The 16070-nt window shown below is 44.9% G+C and overlaps 1 protein-coding gene across 2 annotated transcripts in view; it reads left to right on the forward strand.

Annotated features, from left to right (window-relative positions):
- AGBL1 (AGBL carboxypeptidase 1) overlaps positions 1 to 16070 on the forward strand; it is a 478919-nt gene that overhangs the window by 452250 nt on the left and 10599 nt on the right. For both annotated transcript variants that reach the window (XR_008203809.1, XR_008203808.1), the window contains one exon: positions 14832 to 14979. The gene's annotated coding sequence lies outside the window, so the exon portion shown is untranslated. The remainder of the gene's footprint in view (positions 1 to 14831; positions 14980 to 16070) is intronic.

Genomic DNA, 16070 nt, shown 5'->3' on the forward strand with positions numbered 1-16070 from the left:
GTGCAAGCAGAAACCTGTCTGGTATTTGAGATCTCTGCTGTTGGAGGTTGTTAAATTGCTGTTCCTCACAACTGTCTTTTTTTGATGCTCCTTTTAGTCCCTCACAGCAAAACATCTTCCCCACTTCCTCGGGTGGCTTTATAATTCTCTCCATCTCCAACTTTTCCACTCCTTTAAGATCTTTGCAAAATGCATTTGTGAAAGCTGCTGTTGGTGTGCTGGCGTCGGTCTGACCAGTGCGGTCTGAAGTTGCAAGCCAGCTCCCCATCCCTTTGCATTTAACTGAAGGCTGACTCCTTGATAGACTCTACTGACTACGTAATTCTCTGAGAGCTCATGCAGTTACTTCCCTATCAAAAAATAATGCTGTTTGGAGTGCTTTGCTTTTGCTTTTTTGTTGCACAGACGCTCCCTCCTACCTCCCACAGCTGGAAGGTAGCTCTGTCCTAATTTGTTTGTTCCTTGGTGCACACTTGTGTGTTTGCCTGAAAGTGTTTGATTTGCACAGGCCCGGCGTACCAGGAGGTCTGCAAAGCTCTGTGGGACCTCCTGCTGAATCACTGTGTCTGCTTTTGTGTCTCCTGCAAACCTTAGTGGCAGTCATTTTATTCTGCCTTCCTGAACAGTGCTGGAAGCACTGGAGGGCATCAGGTAATGCCTGACCTCTTGGAGCCCTGCAGAAATGGTCCTCTTTGGGTGCTAATTCCTTGCAATTCTATCTGTCCAGTTTTGATTTCAGCTCTTGGACTTCTTCCCCCCCTTCTCTCAGTCTCGGATTGATGACTGCTTTATAGCAATTGTGGAGAAAATGAGATGGGGTGAGAAGGTCTGAGTACTGAGAGGGGTGAATGGGGAAAATGTTATTTTTACAGGTGCTAGGCATGGTATCTGTGTGCACGTATACATATTACAATGCAGAGCATAAAAGCCTGAAGTCTCCTTTAGCACAGCCTGTAATCCTATTAGAAGGATTACTCTGTTGTCCTAGGCTATCAGATCGTGGTAAGAACTCATTTAGGTCAGTTGTTTAGGAAATTTACACACACAAGGAAAAAAAAAATAAGCCTCTTGCTGTATTTCATAGGGATCGACAAGCTCTTTTCAGACCTTTTCTGTGCTGCTGATTACATCCTTGCTCTTGTAGTTTCTCTGCATCCTTCTTAAACCCTCATGTAAATGATTTGCTTTCAGCTTTTCACTTCTAACGGCAGATGTTGTATAGGCGGTGCTGTAGCTGGACCCCAGGTATTTCCAGACCTTGAAAGGATTAGAATTTTAAATAGCAAAGTACTTTGGTTTTTGCTCTCCCTCTGTGCATTTGTGCACATGATAACTCTGAGAGTAAGGGTATGGGCAGGCCTGATTTGCGGGCAGAACTTAATGAAAGCTAAATCTGCGCTGGCAGGGCCCCAATCAGTTTAATCCTTGGTCTGGTGATTATCAGCAATGTTATAATTTAATTTGATGCCTCTGTATTCCGAAGGTCAGCTCGTGCTTTCCTTTACAGTGGCAGTCAGTTCTAGTGCATGCCTTCCTCATAATTCCAGCAGTGCCAGGTATTCAACAGGAGCATGCTTAAATGGGGTGGCCAAACATAGCAACTGGGCACGCTGCATCATTATGCAGCCAGGGAGAAAGCCCTTCATGTTAGGAAAAGCGTGGTGGGAACTTTCACCACCTGAACTGGAATAAAGCCACATCTGTCCAGAGCTTGATGTTGTATTTCGTGTCTCCACCCAAATGTTTATGACAGAGTAAGAAGGGAGATGTGTATGCAAATCTCATCTGTTGCTGCCAAAGCTCTGTGCACTCACAGGGAACTCCGTTCTGTTTTTTGGTTAAGTCTATGTTGGGCAGTTGAGCTGTTTCTTTCCATCCAGAAGGAATGTACTCTTGCAGGTGGGAATCCCTCCTCCTAAGGAATGTACAAGGTACAGATGGGAATGCCTCTTTGTAAGGATTTGGAACGTTAAGTCTTCCAGCATTCAAAGGATTCTGCCTGCAATCCTGTAGAGCTTTGAGGAGATCCATACTTGTGTGCTATCAGTGTGGCAGACCAGCGTGGGTTATGCACAGACCAGCAGCTGTGCACGTTGTAATGCAGGCACTTTTGCAGAAAGCAACTGAACGATGTGGTTGTGAGGTTGGACCCTTCCTGAAAGCACCAGACGTGATGGCAATTAGGATCTGCAGGGAAAAGAGTGGACTTCTCCAACCCACCATTCATTTTCTTTGCCACTTCTTAAGGCTTGTTGTCTCTTGAATGTCTGGGAGGTTCCTGCACCTTCTTTGGTCTTGCTTGTCCTTCCAAACTAGAATGGAAATTTGCTTTCACCCTTTCCTTCACCTCCTCAGTTGGATCTCCTTTGCTGGATTTATTCTGGCCAGGGTATAGTTAGATGATCCTCGCTAATTCATGCGTTGCCAACTCTTCTTCCTTTAGCTATCCAGACTTTTTGCTTTAAGAGTGGATGTTTTTACTGCCAGATACCTGCTCCCTCCTCTGTGTTTCCAGTGGAGTGCTGGTGACATCCAGTGTCTAGTTTGGCTTATCACTGGCACGCACGTGTGTCCTAAGCTGATATCCCCAGGGGATGCTATAGATCTAAAGACTTGTTTTCCCCCTCAGCTACTCTGCATTTGAATGAGCAACCATGCACCAAGTCAGAGGTGTTTGTGACATCTGTAATTCACACAAGGGGGGGGGAAGGGGAAGAACCTTTGAGGCCAAAGCTTCTAGTAAAAGCTGCCTTTAAAAGAGAGGCAACTGTGTGCAAAGAGAAATGAGAACTGAGAAACAAATCACAGCTTCCATTGGAGATAATGAGAATCTTAGATAGTAACACATGCAGTGTATTGAGGCCAGAGCAGTCCTGTCTCTCTGTTCCCCAAAGGAGGCTTAGAGCTCTGTAATGCTTATAAGGTCACTGCTTTTCACCCCTCTCTGGAAGCAACACTGGGCCTGCAGGAAGAGTGATGCGAAGTGGTGTAGGAGGAAAGCCAAGGGCCATCAGCCCAGACGGCTTTCTGCTTGCTGCTTTGTGCCTTCCTGGGCTTCAGGCAGACTCAGATTTCACAGCCTGGCGGGGAAGGACTATCTGCACAGCACTGATGCTGAGCTCTCAGCTGGGATCCACACTGACAAAAAGGGTTTCTTGGAGTACTGATGGTGGGAAGGCTGAGCTTGCCCCACATACTCCAGAGGCACAGAACAGGCTAAAGGTGCTATTTACCCTCATTCTTGCTTTCCACCCCATTTATTTAACTGGAGCAACCACAAAATTTCTTCCCCTGGAGTTTCCTGAAGCAGGAGAGTCATTCCCTGAGAGAGTAAACAGAAGCCCTGTTTGCTTGAGTCATTAAACACAGGACAAAGCACAGAGGAGTGATCTGTCACTGGTGGGCTAGGAGAGAGAGCAAATGGACCTTTCCATCCCTAAGCATGGTGATTTTTTTCACTCCTCATTTCCTTTATGACATCTAGCTCTGAATGTATCTGTAGGACGTGCTGCTGCTCTTGTTCCCAGCATCCATCTGCTCTCCCGTTTAGAATCATGTAACTGTAGGATCATTTGAGTTGGAAGGGACCTTTAAAGGTCATCTAGTTCAGCCCCTGCGTTGAACGGTCCTTTCTCAGCAGGACTCGAGAGGCCTGTCTTGGAGGGAGGAGGTGCAGGAGAAACTTCTGAAATTTAGCTTTAAGCTTTAGCTGTTTACATTTATCTGAACTGCACATCCTGGGCCTAGAGTTTGAAGAAATGTGAGTTCATTGCGTATCAATTAACTTGGGATGGACTGTGCTTCTCTTTGCTTTGAAAAACATGAGTTGAAGGCAAGTGATCTCGCTCCCTAGGGTGTGAAGAGGCCTGGGTGGTGCTGCCAACACCTCCTGCACCAGGACCTGCTCTGTAGCTTCACCTCCCAGGCATCCCTGTTCTTCCTGAGCCTTTCTGGTGCAAGAAGTGTAGAGGAGGAAAGTGTTCTCCTGCCCAAGGCCAGAAGCAGCTGACTCCCAGCAGGATGGCTTCCCCGTCTTTTAGCTCTGATGATCTTAGTTTATGTTGTTTGTTTTTCTTAATTGAATATTTTATAAATTAACATGATTTCTGCATAGTGTTTATCTTTCTCTCTGTGAGCCTTTATGGCCGAGATAGCCTAGAGTAGACTAATTAAAACACTGAACCATGACTGTGCCCCTAGCCAGAAAGAGGACCATATAATGTATGTGATGCTGATACAGATCTGGGAGCTGGCGAAGCAGAGCGCCAGAAGATCTGTCTGTGCCCATCAGTCTTACTTAAGAAGCCTTTTCTATTCATTGCTGTTGAGGACTGTCTCTTCTCTGCCTTAAGTGGATGCTCAGATTAGGAGCCTCTGGGTGAACATCATCCTTCCAGACACTGGTGCTGCTAATAGTGCACTTCTGCGGGCATCTGTGCAAAGTATGAGCAAAACTGTGTGCTGCTGCTGCCTAGAAGGGCTTTTCCCTACACTTTACTGCTGGCTCAAGTTGTACTCCTGCCCTATACGTGGCACATCCAGGCTTTTCTTACTAGCCAGAGACAAGACTGAACTGTGGCTTTTCTAACATCTAACATTCTAACAGGCTCACCAAGGAACCCAGGAGGATTGTCCCTGCAAGGGTTGGAGGCAGAGCAGTTACAACTGCTGTGCTTCTAGAATGACTTTTCAGAAGCCTGCCTCCTCCTTTTACAGGCCTTTCTTTCCTTTTGTTATTTCAAGATAAAGAACTTCGCTCCGTAAAGAAGTGAGCCAAGTGCTGGTTTATTGCTACCAGCTGAATAGTAAAAATAAATAAATAAAAAAAAGCCAAGCATAACCCTTTTGCTATTGTGCTGTGGTTAAAATCCAGCTCAGTGCTTTGCATTCCAAGACATCCAGCCTCATCCTTTTTCATAGATTGCCTTGCAAGCAGAAAAAAATATCTTGAAAACAGCTTGCACCCAACCACAGAAGCCCCCATGTAAATATGCCAGTGCTCAGTGGCAGAGGGGAAGCGACTGCACAGCAGCAGCTATAGGAATCTTTGTTTAATTTAAGTGAGGCAATCTTTTTCTGCATCTGTGAAGACTCTGAAATTAACCTCAGACTGTGGGCTGGTTACCTGCACAAACAGAATCATATCGTAGCGGTGCTGGTGCCTCAGGTCTTCACTAAACAAAATCTTCCTCTAGGCATGCTTATTTATTTTTTTTTCTTTCTTAAATTTTTGTGCTCGCTGTCTGTGTGTGCCTGGCTTCTCAGCAACATAATTAGATGTAGGTTTTTGAGTTGCTATGTATTGAAGGTCACTCACATGAGTGGTTCTTTCCCATCTGTTGTCATCTCTACTTCCGTAGCCCATGTCACTGTGCTTAGCCTTGTTCTGGCAAAACAAGAACGAGAGGGGCAGAACAAAGCTGTGATGGATGAGAGGTACCCACTGAATTAGCCCCCAGTGGGGGTTGTGGTGCTTAAGCTAATTCCTTCCCCTGTGGTAGTGCTTAAGGTCTATCCTGAAGACCTTTAACATGGGTTGATGGGTATGAAGCCTCTCTCCCACGTTATCCACTTCTTTTGGCTTAATTTCCAGTGCAGATGTGCTCCCCACTCCATTTTCCTTTTGCTGGGGCTGAGTGTAAGTGAATCTTGCTGTCAGATCAGTAAATCCAGACCACTTTCCTACCTGTCCTCTCAGTTGACCATCTCTGAATTGCTGTTTGAGCTGAACTTTTATTACTTCTGACAGCCAGGGTTGTAGTCCCTGCAGAATGGTTTCCCCAACGCTTGTAAACTCTGCCAAAATTAGAGTTGGCTGTTTTCAGATTTAACCTCCAGTTCCAGATAGCTTTTCGGTATCCCTGGTCTAATGCTCTCATTCCTACCATAGCTCACTTCATCAGCACCAGAACAACAGAACACTTATCATCTTGCTTCAGCCTGACTCTGAGTCAAAAAGCTTTTGACACACCACCAGTACTGCTGCTGGTAAGAAAATAGGATGACCAGGGTGGTTTTCCTTTTTTTTTTTTTTTTTTTTTTTTTCCCCTCCATATCAAAACTCAAAGTGTGTTTGTAGTTTTATGACTCACGTAACACAAAGTGGAAGAGCTGGAGATATGGCTTCAGGCAGAGAAACATCAGTTTGGCTCCTCAGAGTCAAAGCAATTCTATGATTCCAACCCAGTGAGATGCATTTCTGAGCGCTGCTGTTCTTCCAGGGACTCTGAGAGCCATTGGGGAAGGGACTGTAGGACTGGATCACTTCTTTGCTTGGAGCAGAGGATGTCTGCATGGGATGCATGGAGTTGACAACTGCTAAAGCTCTCAAAGCTTATTCCACCCCAACTCTTGGGCTGTAGTTGCAGCAAATAAGGGTTAAAGCCAGTGGTAAGATCCCAGGTTCTTTGGTGCTTGGTTCCTTATGCAGAAGGAGAAAGTTCTGGCAGGCTTGCTTTGGTGCTGTCATCAGCATGTATTTGTTTCAAATTAATTAAAAGCGAAGATGAGATTCCCATACTCATTTAACTTCCTAATCTTTGTTCTCCAGGGACTGACTGTGGGGGGAAAAAACAGCTGGGGACCCAACGTGTCCTTTAGAAGGAGATGAAATGCAGTTAATCCTAGTTATATCAAAGGGAGCGGAAATGAAAAGTAAATTCCTATTTGCAAAGATGTTGTTTTTATTTTTTTTTTCACTGCTCTGTTTTTCCATACAAGAATTTTCTTGTCTGGGCAGGTTGGAAGATATTTGTAGTCCTGATTGTTTAAATATTAATCTGTACTTTAAGATTCATTTGTATGCGTGAAAAGAGAGAGACAAGTGCAGTGGAAACCCCACAAATGTACTCTCTATCTGCTGGATGGAGCATGCAGTAATGTTAGGCAAACCCAGAGATGTTATATGCTGTGACAGGACCACTCTATTATGGGTTTCAGAAGTACTAACCTGCAGTATTAGATGGATGTGTGGGGCCTGAGTTTACCTAAAATCCATTCATTACTGTTCCTAACTGGGGAAAAAAAATCCCCTCTTGAGCTGAAAACCTTTGCAGTAGAGATATCTGTGTGTAAGGAATGGTGTTCTGTCCATAATGACAGAAAGCAGAGGTTGGGCTCCTGGGGTGCTGGCTCTGGGGAGGAAATATGCATTAGTTGACTTAACTGCAAGCAAAATGTGTGAGTTAGGCACTATGTAAATCTGAAGTAAAACACTGCTCTTTCCCTCTCCAAATAGCCTTCCACATAGCTGGGTATTTTTTTGAAGCAATTTTGCTCTCTGATGATTCAAGGAGGGAAGCTGCTGAAACAAAACAGAAGTGAATTGCAGAATAGTTAATATTGCAGAGCAGTAGAGGAGGCACGCATCGTCGCTAGATTTTGGGTCTCAATTCTTGCTCGAGGCAGTTAACCCTCATCTAGCTGGGAGGAGAGCTGCGGCATCTATGGACTAGCTGTTCACTCATGCTATGACATATGGAAGACATGTAACAAAACTGTAAATGATCTGGTGAGCGCATTTGAATAATGTATAAATGAGAGAGGACAAATTATGTAGAGGAAGAACGGGTGCAATTTTTCACTACCTATTTTTCATCTTCCCTTTATTGGTGTTTCTCAATGAGGCAAGAAAAAGCAAATCCTGGACCTCAGATTGGGGATGCTGTGGTAGCTGTTGTTTTGGGCACAGGGAACTGAACTAAGCTTTGGGACTGGTGCTGCAGGAGGCGATGGAGATGCTCTGAAGTGCTGAGCAAGGAAGTTTTCATAGCACCTGCCCACAGTCTGCTCAGCTCCATCCCCCAGAAACCTTGCACTTCTACATGCAGTGCTGTGCAGTCCTTCTGGGTAGACGTGAATGGTGGAGGGAATGAGAGTTTTGTCAAGAGAACAATGAGTTAATTAATGGCTCCAAAGCACATTACTGTATTAAATGATGACTGTATTAGAAATCACTTCTGAGCCATGACTGAAGGTTGTATGGGTGTGCTGTGGACCTTGTATGTGTGCGCAGTTCTCATCATCTCTGGTGAACATCCTCGGCTGAAATGGAAATTCAGACCTTTAAAAGGAGTGAGCGCAGAAACCACACTCCTGAAGTGTTTGAAATAAACCCTGCAGCTCCTGCGTATCTGATCTGTGCATCTAAATGGGTTCTGGTGAAGCCTGGGGAGCTCTGGAGAAATGGCTATGAGTCATATACCACTTAATCATTTAGATTCTGATGGTTGTTTGTTTGTGAGTTCTCCTTCTTTTCTGTTAATTAAGTTGGCTTTTTTGGGGGAAAGGCAAGAGTTGGCTTTGCTGTGAGATGTGACTGGTCTGCAGCTGCTTGTTAAAACCAAGCTGTTCCTCCTTATGTGCGTATCGCTGAGAACTCACTTCCTGAGATGGAAGATCCGTTTAAGACAAGATGTCAAGAGGTGGAGGAATTCTGCAAGGGGGAGAGGAAAGCGAAAAGCAGAGAGAAAGCATACCCTAATTTTGGCTGGGAGATGGGTTTATGCATCTGTTTGAATGAGAGCATGAATTTGCTGATCAGACTCGCTGCACTACTTCAGCTGCATCATTCTCTGCTCATCTGTTGCATGTTGCTGAGGGACCTGGGGAGGTGCACGTCTCCTTTCCAATGTTTGTGTTTTGTTCTGCCTCATTTATGATATTTTCTTTGGAAATAACTTTATTTCCACCATGTAGGCTTTTGCATTTGCCTGCTCTATTTAACAAACATTAATTTTACCCTCTGAGTCTTACGGAGAATCCCAGTCCACCTGAAATCTGGGGTAGCTTGAAAATTGTATTAATGAAGGAGGTTGCCTTGCTATTATCTATGCGGCTAGAACTTCCAGGCAATTTCTTGATACCAGAACATATCGAAGTGCCTGGAACTACTTTATTCAATTAAAGATCAATTCCTTTTGCAATGCAATAGGAGGTTTGAGAATACTCCCAAAATACAGGAAGGAATAGATGATAGGGTTGTTGAGATTGGAAAAGACCTGTAAGATCATCTAGCCTGACTACTGCTAATATTGCTCACTAAAACATGACCCCAAGTACTACATTTGCCCTCTCATTGAACACCCTCAAGGACAGAGTCCACCACCTCCCTGGGCAGCCTGTGCCAATGCCCCACCACTCTCTCTGAGAAGAAATTCATCCTAATATCCAATCTGACCCTCCCATGGTGCAAATTGAGGCCGTGAAGATCTTAGATCAAACTAAGGCCTAGTTTTCTGAGTGGGGTAAGCAGAACCGGGCATGTGCTGAAGAAAGGGAGGGCAAAGATATCTTTAAGGCTGGACAATTGGCTGGTGGTCTCCTTTAGGAAGCTGCTCCTGAAGGACTTGGGGGGGCATCAGACACATAGTAGCCATACTACAGTTAGAAGGAATCCTTGCACCTGCTTGGGGCTCTGTGGATGTCTTGCATCACGTCTCTTGATTTTCATCCCTTGTGACTGAGGTTTGCCACGTGAAGATTTTCATCTCTTGGGATGAAGCTGCCTGCGCTTCCTTCAGGACCTTCAGGGCTTTCTGTACCTTTTATCTTCTATTTGATTTCATCTCATTTTTCTAGCAGCCTTTGATTTCCCACGTGAATTAAAGTTCCAACTGTCATATTTCTGAGGGTTGGCATAAAAGGGGTTTAAAAGGGCTTATTCTGGAGCAGTGAGAAGCACACGCATCCAGCGTTGAACAGCTCCCAGATGTGGCAACTTCATTTAATTGCTGAAATCAGAGATGTTAGGAATGGATTTTATCTGAAAGTCTGATCTCCTAAAGTAAAAGGCATAGGACAACATTTGCTCATCCCCTGGAGATGCTGCCAGAAGTCTGCCTCTGATTAGCAATGTTAATGGAGTATTAACATAAGCCACGCCAGCAAGGGAAACTGTAGAACACATTATCATCAGGAGAGCCAGCTGTGTATGGGCCTGTAAAGATGATGATGAATGTAGTTTGTGGCTTGGGGAGCTGGCTGCTGAATTGCTTCGTCCTCTAATCCAGAAGCAGTGGCGTGGGGTTGGACATGCCAGCTTGCTGTTCTTCGTGCTATTGTACTGAAGAGAGATGGAGCAGGGAAGTTGTAGAACAGATGTTACCTTCATAGGAAAAGGGAGATGGAGGGGGCTTCCCAGCTGAGTCAAGACATTTGCTTTCACAAGTTGAATGTTAGTTTTTTGTTCTACTTCTATCCCCTAACTGTTCAGGATCTTTGGTAATCTTTGTGGAAGGTTGATTCATGGTCTAAATATTGTGATGGCTCTAAACATCGTAAGAGATGCATTGTACTGTTATGTACAGTAGCTTTCCTTGACTCAGAGCCTGTGAATGGTCCAGTTTGAGAGAAGAGGCTCAGAGATATTGTAAAACTACTAATTTACTTTTTGTAGCCAAATATTGGTGATACGTGTCCTGCAAATCTTCACACAGTGGCTTCACTACATCATAGAATCATCAGGTGGTTTCAGTTGAAAGGGGCCTTAAAGATGGATTTCCAGCCCCCTGCCATGGGCAGGAATAACTTCAATTAGACCAGGTTGCCAAAACCCCTTCTGACCTGACCTTGAACACTTTTAGGGATGGGGCCTTCTCTACTCCAGGCTGAACAAGCCCAGATCTCTTGTCCCCTGTTTAGAAGAGAGGTGCCTTCTATGAGGATGGTACATCCTCATGGATCATCTTTGTACATCTACAACCCTGGTTATCTCAGTGTTGCCAGATGACAGAATTTGTTTCTGTGAGTTTGTGCATGAAATCTGGAGCCTTCCAGCTGTTAAACTCAGTAACTCTGCTCCTTTGTTTATAAATGTGTTCTTTCTATTTTTGCCTTGCGAGCTGTAGATCAACAGTACACAGAGCTCTGGAGCAAGATGTTTGTGCTTCAGTATGGCAGGACCAATGGGCACTTTGCAATTGAGAAACATAGCACTAAACCGTATTGATACAAACTTGTTTTCATAGTTTCTTAATGGAGCTACACATTTCACCCATTGACCTTTTTGACATCTTCCTGGTTTCCCTGCTACAGGAGCACTTCAGCAGTAAAGTGCCACACTCTGCTGAACAAACTTGGCATCTCATCAAGCTGACTTATTTGGTATGTATTTACACTTGTAGACCTCAGTACTCTCCTGGCAATTGAGCTTCCTTCCTGTCTACATAAATATGAATGCATTATTAGCTTTGTTTAGCTGTTGTTCTGCATCTGCATGCTTTCCTTTCCAAAGCTGCTAAAGGGAATTGCAGGTGTTAATCTAGATCTGTGCCCAAAGCATCATGAACTCTCTCCCCCACCTGCCAGCTCTGATGATGAGCAGTACTCTTGACCTCCTGCCTAAAACAAGCAAAAAAACCTCACTGTGTGATGTTTTTTGCTTTTTTTTTTTTTCTTCTTCTTTTTCCTTTGAGGAGCCCGTGACTTCTGGTAGAATTGCAGCCTTTCTGTTTGTGTATTTGTTCATGGTTAGAATAAAACCTCTTTCCCACTGCAGGTAGTGCATTTCGATGTTGATCAGGCTTTGTTGGGTGTAGGCAATGGCTTCCAAAATGCCTCCTAGGAAAACGGTGGGTGGTGGTGTGGGTGATGGTAAATGGTAAAAGGGCAGTGGTTGGAGCCACTTCGTTTTGCTCTGGATGTTGTCTGTTACTGATCCAGGCACTGCCAAGCACTGACAGCAGCTGGCTTTGGTGCCTCAATTGAGGTAGACTCCAGAGAATCTGGAATCAAAAGAGAGCTGCAGGAAAGGTGGCTTTCACCACACACCCAGCCTGTCATGGGCAAAACTACTGTGGGTGGCTATCACTTGGATAGGCTATTCTAGATCTGCTTGCAAGCTTTTGCAGTTTTCCTGCAGAGGAAATATTTTCCTGCACATTCCTTGGAATTAATTTCTACTTTGAATCTTAGAACTGTGCTTGAACTAAAGCATTTCTGCTTGAAAATAAACACAGGCACAAATCTCGCTTTACCAAGCTGGGACTTGGCTCTATAGCAGATAGAGAAGCTGCTGGAATAAGGTTAGATTTGTTTCACTCCTGGGCGGGGGCTGACAGGAAAGGTTTCATGAAATGGAAGGGAGTCAAAGAAAGAAAGTGAAACCAAGCAGTCAATTTGCTAGCTGCAATCTTTGATCTGTGGCTGTCTGCAAACAGAATTGGAGCTCTGTGATTAGATGTACGTGCTCATTATGTGTTGTACTCTCCAAGCAGGCATTGTACATACAGCACAATGTATTCTGCTTCCTTCTGCCCAAATATCTTTTTTCATCTATATTGCATTAAGACCTTGAGGCCTATCATCGGGGAGAGAAAAAATACAATTTTCTTATTGTACAATGCATTTCATTCCCAGCTGCTGTATTAAATTTATTCCTATTTGAAGTGGTGTCTGCAAGTATAAATCATTTAAGTTTATATGTTTTTGTTGCTGTGGCAACTGTTTGACTAATTGAATTCCAAAGTGTCTCTCTCTATTTCAAAGCCATGATAAAGGGCACACGTATTCTTAGTAGGAGAAGTCTGAAGCCAGAGGCGAGGGACAGGCAGCCCTGTCAAAGTGACACGTCCTCAGCCTCCCGTGCATGGGGTTACCCATGGCACTGTTGGCAATTAGCTGGGGAGGAGGGGTTGGGGGGGAGTCATAGCAACCTGTAAGCTCCCCCTGTGACTGCAATATTCAGAAATGGCTGTTAAGGCATGGAGCAGGATGGAGGAGGCACGGAAAGCCAGTGATGGATGCACTAGGCAGGTCTGTTTTTCCCTCTCTGTTGCAATGTTTCCATTAATTCACTGCAGACCTGAAGTGTTGGAGTACTTCATGGTTGTAAACACGCTCAAGTTGTAATAAGCCCATCTTCTTTCCATGGGGGCCTTTTATGAGCTCCTGAGGCTCGTCTGCTAGCTGGGATCACACGCGTGTTTCCCAAGGTATTTCTTGCCCCATCAGTTTTTAGGAGGAAGACACTGCTGTGGCAGGGGACTGGGGAATACCGGGCTGCCCCAAATTTCCCCGGTGGGATCTGCAAGATAAATTCTACCCTGCTCTGTAAGAATGCGTTCTGGCTTGCATGCTAGAGGTAAGTGTAGACTGAGCCAGGAAGACTGGAACACTAAATCCTGACTCTAAGGGAATTTGTCATGGGAGGATGGAAGGAGCAATTCCTTTGCAGGCAGAAATTTCCAGGCAGGAACCAACCTGTCTCTGCTATTCCCAGCTTGTTCTGGCCTCCTGTCTTAGCCTAGAGAGAGCTCATTTTTTGTGTTAATTATGTAGGTGTTTATTACGGCCACAAAATGTTAATAGACAGCCTAATGGAAATCATGCTGGCTAATGAGAAGCTCCTGAATACCCGCTGCTTTTCTCTGGGAATAACGGCAGCCACAATTCAGCAGGAAATAATTTCCCCTGCTCCTGCCCTGTGCTTGTACCTTATGATTGCATCGTGCCGTTAACCTTTCATCTGGAGCTCTGCAACCCGGGGGAAGGCCAGGACCTCTCTCTTCCATCTGCCCGGAGGGGACAGAGGGGTCTGCTTCCCTCTCCTGCTTTCTAAAGGATAATCTGTGAAGGGTTTTATGGAGCTTGAAAAGGTTACTGTGTATGCCTGAGCCGATTGACAGTGGCTGTGGCAGGAATGAAGTGCAGGGAGCCTCGAGCAGAACCCGTCCTTTCTTTGCCTCCCTGCCCATAGGGGATGCTGTCTGATCCAGGGCATGTGCTGCTGTGACAGCCCAGTTGTAGGCAGCCTCAGCTGCTGTTTTACTTTGGTGTGGTTTTATTCCCAGCTCCATTAGATGCTCCGCCAGCTGCTGCACACTCATGTAACCACCTCATCCAGGATAGGCAAAGACAAATAGCAGGGACCTCTAATGTGCACTGAGAGGGGGCATTTTATGGGGGGATTCCTAGGGAACTTGGTCACATAGAAGAGGTTTTTTTGTTTTCTTTTACTGTATTTTTAATGAATTTCAAAGGGTCTGTATTGCATAAATGCCTTAAATCAATAGCAAAAGGGAACCTTGTCCATCAAGCTGCCAGGCCACAGCTAATGAGGTTAAAATGCAAACTGTCAGCCTCTGGTTTGTTATGCTGATGTAGAGAAGAGAAAGCTGTTTAATGAGGGGTGAGGTTGTGGGTCTTAGAAAGCAGCAGGAATAAATAGCTAGTGCAGCATTCATGGGGAGAGGAGAGAGCTAAATCTGGGCTCTTAATGAATGAGAGCAGGAGCAGGCAGAGGAGTGGTGGGCAGGAGTAGCAGGGTGTATGTGTGCTGGGTTTGTAGAAGGGTTGCACTGGGAGAAGGTATCTGTGTGGTGGATTGGGCATGAGACGTGTATTCGTGTAGAGAGAAGGTGTCTGTACTCAAAGGAAGGGTGCCTTGGGGACAGCAGAAGGGTGGATGAGAATCTGTGTGTCCTGAGCTGGTGATGTCCTTACTGGATTAGTAGGGATGTGTATGTATGTATGTGCACACCTGCAGGCTTGACATGGCTGCCAAGGGTCTTTGCACAGGTGTTGCAATGGCAGATTACAGAAGCTGAAGGGAAGGAAGATTTGGGTGCTGCCTTGTACAAAGGAGGGGTGGACAGGGAGGACAGGTGGTGTCAATGGAGGTATTCAAAAACAGTGGAGATGTGGCTCTGAGGGACATAGTGGGCATGGTGGGGATGGGTTGATGGTTGGAGCTGATGATCTTTGTGGTCTTTTCTAACCTTAGTGATTATATGATGCTGATGAATGGAAGGTGGGCTTAACTGTGACCAAGAGCACACGGGCAGATACACTTGTGTGCTTCCTTCCAGCATGCACTACTCTGATTTCTGCAGGGGACCAAAGATCTCTTCTAGCAAAAACAACAACAACAAAAAAGCCCAAATTCAGGAGGCAGAATCCACTGAAGATGCTGGAAAGCTGCATAGCTGAAACTGTGAATGAAAGAGAAGACTGTTTACCAGGCAATAGGGAAACTCCCAGGTGAGACCACGTTTCATAATTTTTCCCTTGTGGGCAGAAATTTTATGCTTCTGTCTTTTCCTGCCAAAATCAAAAGATACAGGGTGGTCTCACTGCTGTTGAAAAAGCCAAATCCTTCCCTCATAGGCTGTTTTAGTGAACAGTTGTGAAAATACCAGATTTCATTGTGAAGGTGGGATTTCTCAAGAGTGAGAAGCTGCAAATGAGGCAAGTTGCAGGGTCCATATGGAGTTGCTGGTAGATAAACCAATAGCAGGCTCTTGGAAATGTTTCAGAAGAGGCTTTGGGGGTATGGCAGAAAAGCAGCTCAAAAGGCTGGTTCTTGATTAATACATAAAGCCGTAAAAACACCATCTGAGCGTCTTCTGTTACCTGGACACAGGTACCCAAATCCTGTCAAATGATTTCTCTGGCATCCATTCTCCCTGCCTTGAATATAGCAGGTTGTGCAGATTATTTTATGATCAATAAATATCGAGGCAGACACTGTAAAATTCCAATCAGAAAAATTTACAACATTAATGCAGATATTGTATAGCAGGATATAAATAAATAGAAATTGTCAGTCAAATTCTTGGCAGCTGGAGTGTGGTGTCGTTTGCAGTAAATTAAACGTTACTTCACAAATCACCTTTATGGCTTTGCCCTGTAAGTGTAGCTGTGCAAAGGCTTTTTTTTCAGCTTGCAGTGGTGAAATATCCTCTGGTCTTGGTGCTTTCTCCATGAAACCAATGTCAAGAGTCATGGTGACAAGGGTGAATTTTGCTATGTTCTTTAATCTTGTTCCTTGCCCCAAGGTTTATGTGGGGTATTGAGTTCAGGTGCTGAGCTCTCCAGGCAACAACAAACCAACAACACAACAGGGCAGCTACTGACTCCTTTTTAAGTCACAGAGAAATTTCTGCACAGTGAGGAGTTGCTTAATCCAGGGCTGTGGACACCATTGCCAGGGGAAAAGCAGCACGGGCTCTGTCATCTCTACTGGGCTGGAAGTGAGCTGGGGTTGTTGAAGGCTGCGCCTGGGAGTTGGTGGGAAGAGTGAATAAGGTCATTTAAAGTACTTGAGGCAACATTTCACCTATAGATTACTA

This window comes from Tympanuchus pallidicinctus, unplaced genomic scaffold (genome assembly GCF_026119805.1).
Source record: "Tympanuchus pallidicinctus isolate F22 unplaced genomic scaffold, pur_lepc_1.0 scaffold12, whole genome shotgun sequence".
NCBI classification, from domain to species: Eukaryota; Metazoa; Chordata; class Aves; order Galliformes; family Phasianidae; genus Tympanuchus; species Tympanuchus pallidicinctus.